This window comes from Podarcis raffonei, chromosome 3 (assembly GCF_027172205.1).
Source record: "Podarcis raffonei isolate rPodRaf1 chromosome 3, rPodRaf1.pri, whole genome shotgun sequence".
NCBI classification, from domain to species: domain Eukaryota; kingdom Metazoa; phylum Chordata; class Lepidosauria; order Squamata; family Lacertidae; genus Podarcis; species Podarcis raffonei.
Genome location: NC_070604.1, coordinates 103,781,157 through 103,800,807, shown reverse-complemented (window position 1 = coordinate 103,800,807; position 19,651 = coordinate 103,781,157).

Sequence of the window (19,651 nt, the reverse complement as noted above, 5' to 3'; positions counted from 1 at the left end):
CCTACTAGCCAAGCTGACAATGTTCTACCTTCGCTGTTGGAGAAAGGACACTTCTGCAAGCCAATTACTGCGAGTCAAAAGTGAGGAGAGCACTGTTGCAATTAGGTCTTCCTGAAGGCATCTGGTTGGTCACTGTACTAGATGAGCCTTTGGTTTGATCCACAGGGCTCTTCTTATTTATTCTGTTTAATTTATTTTTTGCACTTACATCCCAACTTTCCTGCTAGGAAATCAAGGTGGCATACATAGCTCTCCTCCTGCCCATTTTTTTCATCACAACAACCCTGTGCGGTAGGTTAGACTGAGAAATAGTGACTGGCCCACGTTCACACAGTGAGCTTCATGGTCACCTAGGTTCTTGTCTGTCACTTTAACCACTAAAGGTAAAAAGGCAAAAGACCCTGGACGGTTAAGTCCAGTCAAAGGCGACTATGGGCTTGTGGCGCTCATCTCGCTTTCAGGCTTAGGAAGCCGACGTTTGTCCACAGACAGCTTTCCGGGTCATGTGGCCAGTAGGACTAAGCCACTTCTGGCGCAACGGAACACCGTGACAGAAACCAGAGCGCACAGAAACGCTGTTAACCTTCCTGCCGCAGGGGTACCTATTTATCTACTTGCACTGGCATGCTTTCGAACTGCTAGGTTGGCAGGAGCTGGGACAGAGCAACGGGAGCTCACCCTGTTGCAGGGATTCGAACCGCCAACCTTCTAATCGACAAGCCCAAGTTGCTCAGTGGACTTTAACCACTACACTATACTGACTCTCAGTCATTTAGGTGCAGAACATTCAGTTTTCATAACACTTATTGAACTAGGACACTTAATAAGCACAGACAGAGTGCTAAATGTTGTGCAGGGCAGCAGCAATAATACATCATCTGTCCAGGCTTACCAATTGCAAGAGAAGAGGATTAAAGGAAAGAATCCTGGCCAAGAAGAAACAGATACAGAGAGAAATATATTTGACTGACTCAGCACCTAGCAAAACCGATCACTCCTTGCCTGCCAGTGAAGACAGAGCAGTAATCTAGAGTAAGCTATGCCCTGGAAATGCTGGCCTAATTGCACCATTGAAGAGGTACTACTCCAACATAACGGTTAGGACAGAAAGTCTCGGTGTTGTTGTTTTTTAATTTGGATAGTGGCAGAGTTAGGACATTCCCTTTCAGAGTGAGGCACGCCCTCCCCTGGCCTGTGAGCAGGTTCACCCCTCCTCTCCCCAGCTGGTTCCCAAGCCCTGTTGAGATGCAATACTCTGAGGAGAGGTAGGAAATCTCTGCATTGCCTTACATGACTTTGAGGTGGTGGGTCCATTTCTTGGCAGCTTCCAGGAAAGTGGGGAGAATAATTTTCAGGATGAAGGGTAGGCGGTAGAGAACAGTTGTGGGGAAGACACTACTACTGTGATTTGATAGCTGAATGGACTTTACCCGATCTTTTCAGACTAACGGCACAATCCCTTACTGGGAAAAGGAGCAGTTTTTTTCTTACAACACCTGTCTAATCAGAAGGAAGCCCCATGGAGTTCAGTGATGCTCGCTCCCAGCTAAGAGAGTATAGGATTGTTGCTGCAATTCACTTATCTGGGAGCCAGCTTCCTTGAACTCAGTGGGACTTCCTTCTGAGTAGGCACATAAAGGATCGCATTGTATTTCCACTGTCTCCATGAAACCTGACTTTCAGCACCATGTTTTTCATGCTTGCTTAGAACAAAGTCTCATTACATGTCCAATGGGGGCTTAGTCCCTAGCAAGTATGCTTGGGGCAGAAGCCCTACCCTCACAATTTCTCTCCCTTTCCCCACCATTCAGTAACTCTTTCGCCTTCAAACTGTCATCTTTACCACACTGATCACTTTTCTTATGTAGTTTGGGGAACCTGTGGCCTTCCAGATGGATAGCTCAGTTGCTGAGAACATGAAGCTGATGATGTCAAAGTTTCAGGCTTGATCCCCATCAGGGAAAGCTACATATTCCTGCATTACAGGGGGCTGGACTAGATGATCCTCAAGGTCCCTTCCAACTCTATGATTCTATGTTAAAGGTAAAGGGACCCCTGACCATTAGGTCCAGTCGTGGCCGACTCTGGGGTTGCGGCGCTCATCTCACTTTATTGGCCGAGGGAGCCGGCGTACAGCTTCTGGGTCATGTGGCCAGCATGACTAAGCCGCTTCTGGTGAACCAGAGCAGCACACGGAAACGCCGTTTACCTTACCACCGGAGCGGTGCCTATTTATCTACTTGCACTTTGACGTGCTTTTGAACTTCTAGGTGAGCAGGAGCAGGGACCAAGCAACGGGAGCTCACCCCGTCACGGGGATTCGAACCACCGACCTTCTAATCAGCAAGTCCTAGGCTCTGTGGTTTAACCCACAGCGCCACCCGCGTCCCTATGCTTCTATGTTACTGGACTCCAATTCCCAGCAGCTCCATACAGCAATGTCAATATCCAAGGATAGTGGGTGTACTCACCCATCAAAATGATGGATGATAGTATCCAAATATAGACCAAAACTTCCCTTTTAATCTCAAGATTGGTAAGAGCTATTTGACATTGGTGGTTTCATTGGAGGTTTTTAAGCAGAGGTTGGATGGTCTTCTGTCATGGATGCTTTAGTTGAGATTCCTGCATTTCAGAGGGGTGGATTAGATGATCCTTGGGGTCCCTTCTAACTCTACCACTCTAGGATTCTATAAGGTCACCCAGTGAGCTTCATGACAAAGTAGGGCCTTGATCCCTGGCTCTCAAGATGCCCAGATCTGTTCTGTTTCAGCTGGGGATGAGGACAAGGGAGCTGAGACAAAGACTTTGATGGAAAGGGTGGGTTTTCTGGTGGGGTATAAAGGAAGAGAGACCGTCAAAGCAGCCAAATAGATAACAGCATAGGACATCGGTTTCTACCTGTCTAGACAGTCAAGAGATTTCATTGTTAGTAAATAGATACTGTATAACCTAGTGATTGTCTTTAGAGATCACACCACTTGGAAGCTTAATTGAGCACTGAATCATTGTTGGAGGAGCACACTTTACCCTGGATATAATCACACAGACTCTGAGTTTAGGAATAATAAGAAATCTAAGTTCATTAAAGGAAATGCATACTTGATAAGGAGGTTCCTGAGGCGGAGATACAAAGATCCATGCTTGCTCTTCTTTCTCAGCAGGAGAGACACACAAAGATGTCTCCTCTTCCAAAGTGAGGGTAGAGAAGGAGGAAATGAAGTCAGCAACCCTAAGGGTATCTGTCTAACACCTGAGAGAAGGTGTTAAACACAACAGTGTAGGAAACTTGGAGCTCCCAATGCAAGTTGAGTTGCATCCCAACACTTTGAGCACAAAGGGTTTAACTCGTTATGAAAATCCATGGCAGCATATTCACAACAAAATACATCTCAGCTATGATGAGGTCTGTGAGCAGGGTACCCACTAATCCATTTGCCTATACTATTTAGTCTACAGATATCTTCAACCACAATGTCTTAGTCGATGTTACTTTGAACAAGCCTTCCATCCTGCCCCTAACACCCACTGATCCCTTTTAGACTTCCTTCCAAAGAGATGCTCTCAGAATTTTGATGCCAAGCTGCACAAGGTCCGCAGTAAACTCATTGAACTCACATATGAGTCAAAAGTGCTGGGAAATGCAGCTAATGGAATAAAAGAGTGTAGAACTGGTTTGTAATCCACTCATTAATCTCTACCCAAAAGCTCACCAACAGGACAATCCTACACAAGTCAGCTCAGAAGGAAGTTTCATGGAGGAATGCAGCCTAGTGCTCATACCCTCCTAAACACGTTGTTTCTTGGAACTCTGAAAGTATATCATCTGGAAATCACATTAACTTTCCAGTGAATGTTCAGAAATAGAGTTGACCAGATAGATCTTTCTTCAATGAAGAAAAATGATCATTTTAGACAGGCAGCCTGCTCCCACCAGTATATTTCTTGTGTAGAATTTAAGGGTTATTAAAACATTGACCAATTCCTTCCCTTACCCACCCACCCCACCACTTCATAACAAGTAGCAATATTAAGCCCTGTAAATCTCCATAGCTCTGCCTTTTGCAACATACTTGGAAGTAAAAAACCCATTCATTTGAATGAACCTTGCTCTCACCAAGACACACTTAGAATGATAGGCTTTAAAGACCCTGATCCATGCACCCTCGACTTTAGCTGACACATTTTCATTTCCATCTACAAAGTCTAAAGGGGATAATCTTTTTAACCATACAATTAGGCTGCTTGAAAGGTGGAAGGAAGAGTGTTAATGCTATACAATACATGTATATATAATCATTTAACAAACTGATCCCATAAACCTCAACCATAAAAGAGAGCAAATATGTTCTAGAACTGAAACACACACACTTTCACTGTCCTTCTGGACTTCCTTTGGTTGTGGGAAGCAGTAAATAAACTAAATAAAGTAAATTAAAACTCAGATCAACTTAAATCCGTGTAGCCCAGTAGCTGAAAGGGGTTGCGTATAGGAAAACCAATTTGTGCCCACTGGCTCCCAACCCAGTTAAGCTGTGGTAGTCCTTTGGTACTCACTCATGGGATCATCTTGTGTAGTGAGTGGGCTTGCATGTTCCTATGATCCTTGTGAGCAAAGCCGTCAAGGGTCTTGTACTCCCAGTAGGGTCACCCAAGACAGTATGGTCAAAGGGGAGGATCTAGACAAAGAATGATCCAAGAAGTCCTCAGCAGCAGAACAGGTGGAAGATAACAAGTGGCGTGTTACAATGGCTGTGAAGGTGGATGAAGCCTGCAGCAGATTAGAAACTATCAATCGTAGAGATACTCATGCCATTGGAATAGAACCTTATTGCGAAGACTGTGTGTTGATCAGCATGCACTGATCTCCACACATAAAACAAATTCACACACAGGTGTCTTCCAAAAAGAAAAGTCCTTTGGTCACACAAACCGTCTTTTAAAATGTAAAAAATAACATTTACTCACTCAGAATACTTGTTGAAGAGTAGCAGATACAGCAGCTTTGTCCAGGCAGGCTTAAAATAGTAATCCAGTTACAAAGACATACTTTAGTCCAGTTTAAAATGGAGTCTGAGCAATGGAGCTCAGACATGCAGATGTTCCTCATTGCTGAGATGAAGTTCAGAAAGCAGAGGGCAAAGGGCAAAGAGGAAGTGCCTAGCCAGGTGAGATTTTATGTATCTATAGTCCCTCCCCCTAACAGGGCACAGTGGGTGTGTCACTCAGAGCCCTCTCTAGGAAACTTACAGGAAAACTCTGTGAGCTTCAGCTCCTATCATGTGCCTATCTAGCAAGCATGCATTGTTGGTTTGACTGCGCTGTAAATAACCCACAGTAAGCCCCACTGAATTCAATATGACTTACTTCTGAGTAGACATGGTTAGGGTTGCAGCAGGTCACTTTGAGCCAAAGGAGATTTAAACAACAACAACATGCTTAGGATCACATCATTGCAAGTGGAAATTGACTTTCAAGGAAGTAAATAGGCCCCCTCCCACAGCCTCCAATACATCCCTGTCATTTCTGCCCTTGTATCCAGAGTGCAGTTGCTGAAGGTCAACTAGAAAGGGTCATAGCTGTGCTTTCCCCTCTCGAAAGATTTTGCTATTTAGACAGCTACTGCTACTCAATACTAACTTACAGGATAATGGCGAGAGCCAGCACAAGCACTGAACCTGTTATTCACGAGTGAGCAGCGTCTGTCCAATACAATTCTCATCTCTTCTCCCTGTTTGGATAGAGCGCAATCAATAGGGAGAAGGAAGGATGGACGACTCAGCTCAGAGAGATGGTGTGTGTGTGTGTGTGTGTGTGTGTGTGTGTGAGAGAGAGAGAGAGAGAGAGAGAGAGAGAGAGAGAGAGAGAGATGCATTTAACACTCTGGAGTTAATGTGCTTGTGCTCCGCTCCCCTCTTTAGATACTAATGTATGTCACTGCTGAGTTGGGTCCTGGACTTCTGTCCGAAACATAGCTGTCAACGTTTCACCTTTTTAAAGGGAAATTCCCTTATTCCGAATAGGATTCCTCACAAGAAAAGGGAAAAGTTGACAGCTATGGTCCGAAAGTCCTGCTCTGATGCCACCATCGGAGGTGGAGCGGGACCTCAATTGCTCTGCAGCAGAACAACAGATCCAGGCATGGGCGTAGCCAGGATTGGGGGGGCACAGAACCTCAGTTAGCTAAGTATTTTTATTGATTTACTTGATTGGGTGGGGGCAGCTGCCCCCCCTGGCTATGCCCATGGATCTAAGGCTGCAGCTATAACGCACTTTAATTCATGCCGGGAACGGAAGACATCCCCATAGCACAAAGGGTTAAACGGGACAAGGCCCGTAGTATAGCAGGTCCCACCACTTAAGGAACATCGGAAGTTGCTTTACATCGGTTTAGACCTGTTGTCTATCGAGACCAATATCGTCTACTCTGACTGGTAGCAACCCTGTGATGGTCTCAGGCTCAGGTCCTCCTGCCCATCTCCTGATCCTGTTTAATTGGAGATGCTGAGAACTGGACCTGAGACGACCTTCAGCATGCAAGTTCTTCTGCGCTCCAGCAGTGAACCATCATCTCTCCCGAAGGCTTCAAAGATCCTGCCTATTCGTCGTCTTCAACCGAGTCAAACCAGCCCAGAACTGTCTGTCCATCAACATTTGACATTTTCTAACTGGAGACGTGCCAAAGGTGGAACCTGGGACTATGCAAAGCACCACCGAGCTAGGACCCTACTGTAAGAAAATCGGCATATATACGTGTACGTGTTTATTCATACGATCAAATAGCCCAAGTTCGGCGGTGGTCACTTGTGGAGAAAGTGACCCAAATCCAGTTCACTGTCCAAAGTCTTGGCCACGTGGGAAGAATCTTGTGTCTTCTCAAAGACCTAGAGCAGCGAGATCCTAAGCCGGGAGGAGATGTATACTAATTTGAGTTCCTTGGAGGAAAAGGTGGGATATAAATAATAATAGGCGGAATGGTTTTCCCAGTAGTGCTGTATGGAAGTGAGAGCTGGACCATAAAGAAGGCTGATCGCCGAAGAATTGATGCTTTTGAATTATGGTGCTGGAGGAGACTCTTGAGAGTCCCATGGACTGCAAGGAGATCAAATCGATCCATTCTTAAGGAAATTGGCCCTGAGTGCTCACTGGAAGGACAGATCCTGAAGCTGAAGCTCCATCTCATGAGAAGAGAAGACTGCCTGGAAAAGACCCTGATGCAGGGAAAGATGGAGGGCACAAGGAGAAGGGGACGGCAGAGGACGAGATGGTTGGACAGTGTTCTCGAAGCTACCAGCATGAGTTTGACCAAACTGCGGGAGGCAGTGGAAGACAGGAGTGCCTGGCGTGCTCTGGTCCATGGGGTCACGAAGAGTCGGACACGACTAAACGACTAAACAACAACAACAAGGCGGAATATAAATAATAATAAGCAATAGACAAACCACCCAGATAAGTGGGGGTTTGCGTTTACGTATTTTGGGCACCAGTTCCATCGAGCTCAATGGTCCTTTCTTCTGAGCGGATAGGTGTAGAATTGCACTTCAAGTTCCATAGGAATGAATTATATTCACTTCCGGGTATGCAAGGATAGTACCTTCGGCGGATTTATACGGCATAAGCGCTCTGGGTTCTTTGCGCCAGATAAAGGGCGCTCTCGCTCTAGGCTACACACCGCAATCAAGACACGCGTCCTAAACACACACGCGCTTACAAGGGAGTAAGCCCATTAAACACAACCAGACATACTTCCAAGGAAACATGCTTAGGATGGCAGAGCAAATCCACACCTCTGTTGAAGTCCCCGCAAGACTTTTAAATGGAGAGGGAGGGACCATCCCTTCTCGAGGGACTACGGATTCTGCAACCTTTCCTCCGCCGCTGCGCTCTCCGCTCTGAAATCGAGGATACACTTCTTTTTTGCAAGCAGGCAGGGGAGGCGCGAACAACCGGACCTTTTTAGGGTTGCGAGTCTTCTAAAAGCCCCAGCGGGAGTTCTGCCGAAATCCGAGGAGATTTAAGGCTGCAATCCTACGCCCAATTACATGGGAACTTGAGCAGGATTGCAGAGTGTAGGATTACAGTGCAATCCTATACACATCTGGGCAGGAGGGTGGGGGCAGGAAACTGACTCCTGGGTGAGTAAATTAAGTGAATAAAAAGTTTGCGGACTTACTTTGGAGTAAATGCACTTTTGATGCTGCAATCCTAACCCCACGGAATTGGAAGTAAGAGTCGCGGAATTCAATAGGACTTACTTCTGAGTAGGCGCTGCGGACCCAGGGGCACAGGGATCGCCCTGCAAACATGGCTAGCCCGTAGCTGGCTATCAAAGGCGTTCATTGCAAAAAAAAACCACTTCAAGAACGTCAGAATTCGCTATGTTCAGGGTGTTGCTACGTCGAGCTCAAAACCCACCCTCTACACTTACACCTAAACTCACCATCTTGGGGGTGCTTCCTTCTGCCTTAAACCGAGGGAACGCACCTCAAAATAGCGAGCCTGCCATTTGGTTGGGGAAACAGAAGCAACTCTTTCGACGACAGGCACAAACGTATAGCTGAATTTTGCTATTCTTTAACGTGTCCCCAAATCTTGTTTTTGCTGCAACAAGCTAATGTATGGTGGCACTGGCCACACCTGCCGGATTCTTGCGAGTATGGCTTTCCTCGCCATCTGACTGTCCCTGTCCCTACGCGAGTGATTCAGTTTATACGCCGCCTTTCTGCATGTTGGGCGCAAGGCGGCCAACAATTGTTGGAATAACCGGAACATATATGGGGTGCTGACTTACGCCAAGTCAGGCCAGTCTTGTCTAGACTAGCAGAGGCTCCCCAGGGTTTCAGACGTACGTCTAGCCCAGGGTGCCAGATATATAACTAATAAATTCATACGCAGCCGATCCTACGTGTCTCCTCTGGAAAGGAAATTCGGCCGAGCTCACTAGAGCTTATTCCTAAATTATTACACGGAAGATTGTGGTTTCATTTGAGAGTAAACTCCATTCACTAACCATAGAGGGATTAACGTCAAAGTATGTTCTTAGACGGAGTGGGGGCTATATTTCTGAGGGGGGAGCGGGTCGTTTTCCTCTCCTATTTTAGAACGCAAAAGGACTTGAACAAAGAACGCTTATTTTCTAAGTTTGAGTCTAACAGAGGAGTGCGGTGCAGTGGTTAGAGGGTCGGTCTGAAGGGGCGCAGGTTCGAATCACCTAGAGATCTTCGGCCAGTCACCTGTCTCTCAGCCTAACCTGTCTCCCAGGTTTGTTGCGAGGATAATGAGCGTTAGGATGGAGAACTGAGAATGCCACCCTTGCGCTCCTTTGAGGAGGGGTGATATATAAGTGTGATCAATCAACAGAGTGGCCATGATCCACTTGAACTTCCAGGAAGAGGATACCCTATGCAGCCTTATGCCTGACTAGGCTTGAGGTCCCGGATAGGCTTCAGGGATGTCCGATTTACCAAACGGGAAGCTACGGACCATAGCAGACAATTGAGTCCGTTTGGGAGGAAATTGGAAGGGGCGGGTTACTGGTTTCAGTCAAAGTGCTTGGCCTTAGCTGGGTTAGGGGCTGGCTGCTAGCTGACTCCCAAATCCTCCAGTTTAACGTATGCGGATGGAGATGTTCACCATATCTATGCCTCCTATACAAGCTGTCACTTAATCCGCTTTAAAACAATTGAGAGCCAATCCTCCTACTTAAATGGCTTGTGGATAGGACTGCTCCCCTTGTTAATTGTCTCCTGACTTTATAGGGTGATTATTTTGACCACCCTGTGACCAAACCTGTTTAGAGAAAACGAATGGTTTCTTGGCAATATATAACTCTTCCTGTTCACCAACCAATTGATCCGCGAGGAGTTCACCTTTCACATCCGTTTAACCAATGCGGTGCAGTGGGCAGCGTGTAGGACCTGGGAAACCCGGATACCAATCCTCACTTGGCCACTAATGAAGCTCACTGGGTGATATTGGTCACTGCCTCTCAGCCCTACCTCACAGGGTTGTTGTGGGGAAGCAATGTGTGATGAGGAAGGGGAAGCAATGTGCACCATCTTTGAGCCGCTTGGAGAAAAAAGGTTGGAAATAAACGCATTTTAAAAATCCCCCCTGATCTTAAATGCGTAATTCCGAAGCGCTTCAAAGAAAGATTAGAAGGTGTGAGAATGTGATGACCACCTGGATTGGACCGAGGGTCCATCTGGAAGAGGGTTAGCCAACAGGGCGCCCTCCAGAGATCAGACAGATTCCGACCAGTCTAGCCAGTGGTCTCGGACGTTGGGAGTTGTCGTCCAGCAAAATCTGGAGGGCACCAGGTTGGCTACTCTTGATCTAGATTCTAGTCCATTTCCAGCAGCCAGCCAGCCAGAGGCCCCTAGGAAGGCAACGAGCAGGCCATGGATAATACTTTTTAAAACACACGTTTTTCCTTGCTCCCCGCAGGCGATTAGTATTCAAAAATAGACAGGCTTTGAACTTGGGTGGAGTCCATCCCGCTAACAGCCGCGAGAGATCTGTATTGCATACCCATTAAAGGCTATCTGTGCCAAAAGCTGTTACCGCCTCTTGTGGCAGGGAGTTCCGTAGGATAATTATATGTCAGACTAAGGAGTACATAACTTTGGTTCCGCTTAAATCTAACTGAACGTCCATTTCATAAATCCCACCCCCCCGTTCTAGTATTATGATATATTATTAGATTCTATCTACTTTCTCCACACCCTGCTTAATTTTAATAATCTTCCACAGCCATGTCCCTTCTTCCTAAAGCAAGAAGGAAAAGAACTCCTCGTTTATCTATTTGGGTTGACTCACTGAAAGCTAAAGACAAACGTTTGTACAGGAGGAGGGGAAGCCTTTTTTCCATTCAGGATTTACATTTTCCCAATGAATAGAACCGTGAAACGGATCTTCCCCACTCGCATGAAAAAAAAAACAAAAAACAATACCACACACACCATGTATTTAAATCCGCGCAAGCGCAATGCACAGGGCGCGTGAGAACGTTAGTGGGAGGCTTCGAGTGATTGACAGACAACCGGGGGTCAAGATTCAAGATGCTTTTTGCAGTTTAGGGTAATCGGGTATAGTGCTGGGCTGAAATGAATGGTTGAAAGTAGGAGCAGACAAAGGAAAGGCCCGTTTAAAACAGGGAGATTCTGTTTTGCAAATTCCCGTTAGCGAATATTAATGTGGTCACAGAGATTCGCGTCAACTTACAGATCAATTCTGTCTGCTCGCAAATAAACCCCATTGAACTCAATAGGGTTTGCTCTCAGATTAACGTGCATATAGAAAGACTGCTGCCGGGAATCATTATTGATAAGTTCTTTTACAGCAACTTTCTCTGTCCTCTTGAAGAAAAATTTATATTTACGCACTTTAAGTAAACCCATCTGTGCGTGGGCTTATTTTCAATATAAAACTCTGGTAGATCCGACAAAGAACATAATTTCAAAGCAGGCCAAACCACACTCGGGACCTGGAGTTGTGGAGAAAAGTCTGCTACCGTCTGCGTATTATTTATGTAGAAATACCAAGGGGCAGAATCTAGTTCAAATCAATGTCCTTTCCAGGCTGCAACCCTAAATAACACTTATTAGGGAATAAACCCTGTGAAAATCAGTGGGTAAATTGGTTTCGAACGAAGCTCTGAACCTCCGGCCGACTTTGATCCGGAAGATTTAATGCTTAACTTTCGCATTGAAAACCATAGAATATTGAATTATTTTTATTATTATTTTGGCAAGGCCGGGCCGAGTCTTGACTGAAACTAGGAGGTCTTGCTTCCAACCAGATGTGCATGGAACTAAGGGTTTGGCTTCCCAGATGTGCAAACAGGGATTCTAGAAGTGTAAAAAAACCCACCTCTGGATATAAGCGTGAGGGTTTAGCAAGGAAATACCCCCCTAATGTGTCGATTTTGCCGTCTTTTTTATTATTAAAAAATGTCTTCTAAAGCTTTTCTTTAAAAAAAACAAAACGCAAATCCCCATTTTACTGGCAAGGTATTTCCTCTCCATCTAACTGTAATTAAATTCTTTTGAGGACGTCGGGGAAAAAAGAAAAGGAAAAGGAATCAAGAGCAAGAGTATTTCTAAGAAGGAGAACAAAATGAGCTAGTAAACCTGAGCTGGGCAGGTTGGACTGAAAGACGTACTTTTCCAGCAAGTTTCTCCCGCCCTAGATAAAAATGTAGGGGACGGGTTTAGGGTGCAGGCGCTGAAAGGTTTATTTAAGAAGCAGGAAAGCTCAGGGAGAGCTTGAAAGTTATTCCCCATCCCCCCTTTTCTACCTTCATCCTGCATTTGACTTGCTCGCTTTATGGAGAATGGGCAACAGCTGTTAATTTAGGAAAAGTTTTCTTTAAAAAAAACAAGAAAAGGGATTAAGGACAGGAAACAGAGACACAAAAGAGTTTCGCTTTAGCGGCGAAAGGCACGGCGCCCCTTTCCTGAATGAAGGTATCGAAATACGTTGGGAAGGACCCCGGGCAAAACTACCCCGGGGTAGGCCTTAAGCTTAATCTTCAAGGAGCTTTTATTCGGCACAACAGGTTTGCGGATCGCTGCCCAAATGCCTCCCATTCCATTCTGCATTTGTATTCATGGCCTAAGAAAACAATGCTTTAACAACTAATAATAATAATAATAATAATAATAATAATAATAATAATAATAATAATTTTGCTCTGTTTGGCAAGAGGTTTTGAATGAGTTGTTTTGGGAGGGCAAGGGCACCTTGGTTTCACACTGCGAAAGTTCGCCTGTGGAAGCGAAGCTGCTCTTGCCTGTCGCGTTCAGGAACCGCATTATTTATCTTCCTCATTTCAGAGTTCAAGTGGGCGCATCCCGCTGCAAAAGGCTTCCTTTTTGAAGCTCGGAACTGGCAGCCTCTTTTGGCAGCCAGCCGCCCGCAAGTCCAACCCGACATTACGATGATGCCCGCTCACTCGGGAGTAAGCCCCACTGAATCAAGAGGGAAACGTGTCCAGGATCTGATTTCTAGGCCTCACTCAGTCCTATGGCGCACCTTTCCTTAAGTGTGCATAGAACTGAGGCCTAGCGGTCCATTCCAGCTGAGCTGGTGGGTAGAACCGGGCTGCCTGTAGGAGGAAACTAAACTGGAATAAAAAAAATCAGTGGGGATTTTATTTCGCAGTAAGCTTGGAAAGGGGGTGGTACACGCGGCTTTTCTTTGGAAGGCATATCCCTGTGGATCAGAGCAGTCCATCCTGTGTGTTGTATTAATTCCTTTTAAAAACCTCATTGGCGTTCATTTGGTAGAAAAGGCAGGGGTTTTATTATTATTATTTTAAGCCCAAAATCTTTAAGTTCCATAAACGCCATTCTGTAAAGGAGTGGAAAAGGGGGGACCCGAATGTTCCCCAGCCCTAAGCGGCCTTATGGGCAGACCCCTCCGGCACCCCTGCGCACGCCGATCGGGAATTTACTCCCGAGTAAACGTAGCTGGGATTCGGATTGACTGAAACAGCGAGAGCCGACATGCCGGGTAGATGATGAAACTGGTTTTAAGTTCTCGTCCCCGAAGCGTTGACTCGGCTCTAAGCTCCATTGACTCCCAGGGAAACGGGCTTCCCGAGTGTTACGAGGCGCAGCGGGTCACCCGGATCCGAAACATATCCATTGAAATGGATGAATGGGGTATCCTCCGACGTAATGTGTTTTGGATGAGGTGTTAGTCCTGCAGAGGTCAGCTTGGGGGAGGGAAGAGGTCTCTGTCTCCCTCTTTGTGGTTTTCCTCTTTCTTCAGCCTTCTCGGAAGCGCCGGGCTGCATCCAGCTGCCCTTTAGAAAAAGTGGAGAGAGCGGTGCAGTTAGAGGATTTCAGACTCCGGACTTAATGGGCCTCATTTTATTTTATTTTTAATTATTTCAGCATTTCTACGCCACCCGATCCACTGGGTCTCCTGGTCGCTTGGCAATTTAAAATCAATAAAATAAAAATATAATCATCGGTGCTATAAAACAACCAGCCTATAAACAGAAAAGACACTCTTTACGTTAAAAAAAGAAAAGCCCTCTCTTTTGATGAGAGCATAGCTGTCAACGTTTTCCTTTTTTTAAGGGAAATCCCCGTATTCCGAATAGGATTCCTCGCAAGAAACGGGAAAAGTTGACAGCTATGGATGAGAGCCCACGCTTTTTAGGTGGCAATGTGCATTATTACTTCGCGTACTTCGAAATGCGATTATACGCTTTCTGTGTCTTCGCTGTCACGCCGAAGAACGCGTTTTGCTTTATTTATTATAGCTATTAATTAGTGATTACATTTAGAGGTCTCCTCTCCTCCAAGGACCAAATGTCGGAGTGCATCGTTCTCCCCCCCCCCCCCAAAATTGCATCTTCACAAAAACCCTGGGGTGTTGTTAACGCAGAGAAATAGACCGGCCCAGTGGGGATTTGAACCCAAGTCCTAGCCCAGCTCTCTGACCACTGCACCACACACAGTCTCCGTTTCGGTCCGAAATGACTTTAACCTGATTGTAAGCCCCGCCGAATTCAAGAGGCTTTTGCTTCTGTGCGGACATGGTTTAGGATCGCGCTGCGTTACTCCCACGGCGCGCTTAGCCTCACGAAAACTGGGCGTGGACGTGCAGGCTTCCTCCCGGATCCATTCCGTTTATTCGGGGTTCAACTCGTAAAGTTTAAGGCCCCCGATTCCATCTGCGTTAAACGGAGTGAACCATCCGAGAAGGGCGCATAGGATTGCAGACCGATGTGTGGTTGAAGTCTCTCCTCTCTCTCACACACACACAGGCGCGCGCACTAACACACATACACGTTTTCCATTTATTTTCCCAACTCCCGTGATTACTAAATTAATAGCAGGCACTAAGACAGATGTCAAAACGTCTCGAAAATGTTTATCTGGGAATAATTGAGAAGGTGGTGGGACGCATTATCTGATGGTGTAATGGAATATGTATGAGGAACAGCTGTTTGAAAGAGGCACCTCCCGTGGCTGCATTAAGTTTGGAGCCTCCCTCGCTTAAACAGGCCTTCCTGGAGGAAAGGCAAGCCAGGCTCTCTCCCACCACTTTGGGGACCTCGCCGTCGGACTGGAGACAGACACCGCTTGCCTCCAGCAGGGCTAGCCGAGCAGAAGCGATTCCTCCCTTGCCAACTGGGGGTCAGCGGGTTAAGGCACGGCTTCCCACGTGCACGTCTGGAGCAAAGAACCCGGGAAGACAAGGGGGGCGTAGACCCTCCAGGGAAAACCAGCGGGGCCCCCGTCGTCGCGCTAGCGGCCTCAGGTGGAGATGCGCGCTGGGCAAGACTTGGGCAGCTAGGTTCTCGTCCACTGACCCTGGCGCGATTCCTTCCACGCGGTCTGCAGCCGGATCCTATCCACAGTCATTTCGGAATTAAGCCCAACTGCGTTCAAGGGGACTTACCGTCCAAGTGTTTCTCCAGCTTGGGTCCCCAGTTGTTGGACTACAACTCCCATCAGCCTGACCACTGGTCCTACTCGCTAGGGATGATGGGAGTTGTAGTCCAACAACAGCTGGGGACCCAAGTTTGAGGTGCTGTGAGACTGCAGCTCCCATGATCACTGACCAATTGGCCATGCTTGCTGAGCCTGATGGGAACTGGAGCCCAAAAACATCCCTGGCATGGAATCAGAGGGCCTGATTGCTAGGTCAACGTCTGTTAGAAAGGGTTGGGAAGAACTGCGGTCGACCTTCGGTGCCACTGCAACAGAAACGTTGCACTGCCTGGTTGAACCGCGATGATGCTGCAGTATTGGTATTGTTATTGTTGTTGTTGTTTAGTCGTTTAATACAATAAAAATAAGTATTGTTATTATTATTTATTAAATTCATATACCACCCTATATATACCCAGCAGTTCACAAGATAAAATTAAAATATAAAAACACAAAACACATAATCAAAATATAAACAGAAACAGCTGAATAATCCCCCCAATGCATAAAAACAATTTTAAAAATTAAAAAACACACAAATAAAAAGCGGTTTAATTTATGAATTATTATGATTATAAAATTTGAAAATATTTTTTTGAAAAAATAAATAAAAGAACATAAAGTGTACTCTCTGCTGAGCTACAGCAATCCTTTTGTAGTCTATCAAGCCCCGCTCTAGGCCTGGTGGAGAGAGTCAGGAGCAGGACCCTCAAACTCTCAGCAGGAGCAGACTACAAGTGTCTACACATGACACCTTTAAAGCACAGTGGAGTCTTAGTTTTCCCCTCAAAGCATCCTGGGCATCGTAGTTTGCTAAGGGCTGCTGGGAATTGCAACTCTGTAAGGAGTAAACTACAGCACCCATAATTCTTTGAGGGGGGAAATGTGCTTCAAACAGGCCTGCCAAAAGCATTGTGTGTTTGTAACATTTTAATTGGCTGCTTTGTTTTTTCCTTATTTGGTTTCTCTATAAATTCTTTTTTTTTTAATCAGAGTCTTCAGAATCTCTCTTTTTCCCCTCCTTCCTCAATTTTTTTTGGGATATGCATTTTGTTATATAAAAAAACCTCTCATCACCGCCTTACTGGTGTCCCATACTGTCTGGAGCTCTGTTCCTTGATTTACATTTAATTCAAAATAATCTTTCAATATTTTCTCTGCTTTTTGTAATATGTTTTGATTATCTAATAGATCTTCATTTAACCTCCATCCGAAACTGGAGTTTTTTTCTTTTTGCATTTCTAAAGTTAATGAATTATGATCAAATAATGTTCTGGGCAAAATCAGTGATTTTTAAAATTCTTATTTCCAATTCGTTAGAGACTCATATCGCATTTATTTTTGCAGTACTTTGCAACTCTGTAAGGAGTAAACTGCGGTGCCCAGAATTCCTTGAGGGGAAGAATGCATTTCTGCTGGTCTAGGTTAAAGCCCATTCAAAGCACATTCTCCATCGCCCCCAAACAGAATTCTGGGCACTCCAAGCCACATTTAAAGCACATGCATTTCCCCCAAAGAATCCTTGGAGTCGTGGTTTGTTAAGGATGCTGGGAATTGCAGCTCTGTAATGGGGGAAACTGCAGTTCCCAGGATTTAAATGTGGGCTTTAAATGCACATTGGATGTAGTTTAAAGGTGTGGTGTGGATCTGCCCTAAGTTGTTTGTTTGTGTTTGTGGTTGTTTAGTCGTTCAGTCGTGTCTGACTCTTTGTGACCCCCTGGACCAGAGCACGCCAGGCACTCCTGTCTTCCACTGCCTCCCGCAGTTTGGTCAAACTCATGTTGGTAGCTTCGACAACACTGTCCAACCATCTCGTCCTCTGTCGTCCCCTTCTCCTTGTGCCCTCCATCTTTCCCAACATCAGGGTCTTTTCCAGGGAGTCTTCTCTTCTCATGAGGTGGCCAAAGTATTGAAGCTTCAGCTTCAGGATCTGTCCTTCCAGTGAGCACTCAGGGCTGATTTCCTTAAGAATGGATAGGTTTGATCTTCTTGCAGTCCATGGGACTTTCAAGAGTCTCCTCCAGCACCATAATTCAAAAGCATCAATTCTTCGGCGACCAGCCTTCTTTATGGTCCAGCTCTCACTTCCATACAGCACTACTGGGAAAACCATAGCTTTTACTATATGGACCCACAGCGCTACCCGCGTCCCTATCTATACGTGTACGGAACGCAAAATACACCAAAAGCTGGATAGGTTGAATACACACCCACACACACACACACACACCTGCTTTTAAAATTTTGCTGGGCAATGAACCCAAGTTGCAAAGGGTTTCACTAAACGGTTTTTTGCCATAGTCCTGCCTTTAAAACACATTCAGCGTGGATCCCTGCTCCCCAAAGAATCCTGGGAACTGTAGTTTGCGCTGGGAACCGTAGCTTGTGAGGAGTGAACTACAGGATGAGTGTGTGCTTTAAAGGTACGGTCTATAAAGCGCATCTAAGACCCCAAACGGCTTCCACCTGCTCCTTCCCTCCAGCTCAACAGAAGATGGAGGAATGAAAAAGATGGACCTCTGGGTCAAAAGGGGCCGACGGCATGAATCCCGAGCCTCCAACTTTAGAAATTAATCCTTCCCCCCTCCCCCACAGCCCGCCCAATTGCGCTTTTCAGTCCAGATGATCGGGGAGTGGCGAGGACGTGCGTAACCCCATCGGGGCATCTAAGAACAGGATGAGCCCAGTCTTGGCTGGCGTCCAAGCAGAGAGCCCTACGCCCGACGGAGGCAGTGGGAAGCCCTCCCAGGTCCACGGGGAGGCCGTCGGTTCACCAGGGGGTTAGGCGCCTCCTCCTTCCTCCTCGACCTCCTTTGTGTGCTCCCCTTGGGGACCCTGCTTCCTTCCTCCCGGAGGACGTGCCCGGCTCTCTTCCCCTCCCTTGCGCTCCCCGCCCTTCTCACGCCAGCGCGGCCTTGTTTGTTTTTCCAGTTTCCCCCCCGACGGCCCAAAAGGAGAAAACAAGCGCGGTGGTGGCGTCACCGGCCGGCCACCTCCTCCTGCTGCCCTCGGCCCGCTCTGCGAGGGCAGCGAGAGAGAGAGAGCGCCGTCCAGGGATTGTTTGGGGAAGATGGAGGCCACGCTGCCCGCCCAAGTTCATCTAAAAGTAGACGGGCTCGACCTTTGAAGAGGGGGCAAAATAACAAGCAGAGTTCATGACCAAGCCAGGCGGTCATCTCTCACGTCTCCTCCCGGGTCTTGGGTCCTTCTCTGGCTTTCTTTAGATCGGCGGCGCTAAGATGAATTGTTTGGCTCAACCTCCAACTCACCCCCCCTCCTGTTCTTAGATGCCCCCACCACCCCCGACGGAAAGGGACGCCGGCAGCGGGAAAGGACAGCTCAAGAGTTCAGTACGTCAATCTTCAGGAGATCAAACACCAGAGGCAAGACGGCCACTCGCTAGCAAATCTCCCTCCCTCTCCCCTTCCGTCTCCCTCTCCCTCACCCACACCAGCAGGGGTGCCAACTTGAATAAAATAGGGGGGGCTGCTAAGCCCTGCCCTGCACAATTGATCACATGATGCGGTGCACACACACCATTTGAATGGCAATGCCCATCAACTTTTTTGGGGAGTGGCCTCTTCAAATATTTTATTGGGGCAAAATCTAAGCCCCCTAGGAGTTGGCTCCTAGGGCTGCCAGCCAGGGTGACTATGCTCTACCTCCGCTGTCCATGGCATCATTTACTCATTCATTCATTCCATTTCATTTCATTTCTATCCCCACTCTCCTTTGTTTTTAAGCAGAGGTCGAACGGCCATCTGTCATGTATGATCTACTGAAATCCCTGCATTGCAGGGGGTTGGACTAGATGACCCGCAGAGCCCTCTAGTCCAGCTCTTAAGTTTCTACGATTCCGTCAGGAGCTCAAGGTGCTTATCTGGCTCTCCTCCTCCCCGCTTTGTGCTATCAACAACCCTGTGAAGCAGGTTAGGCTGATAGACTGTGATTAGCCCAAAGTCTGAGAAGAGAAGACTCCCTGGAGAAGACACTGATGCTGGGAAAGATGGAGGGCACAAGGAGAAGGGGGTGACAGAGGACGAGATGGTTGGATAGTGTTTTCGAGGTTACCAGCATGAGTCTGACCAAACTGTGGGAGGTAGTGGAGGACAGAGGTGCCTGGCGTGCTCTGGTCCATGGGGTCACGAAGAGTCGGACACGACTAAACGACTAAACAACAACAACAGCCCAAAGTCACG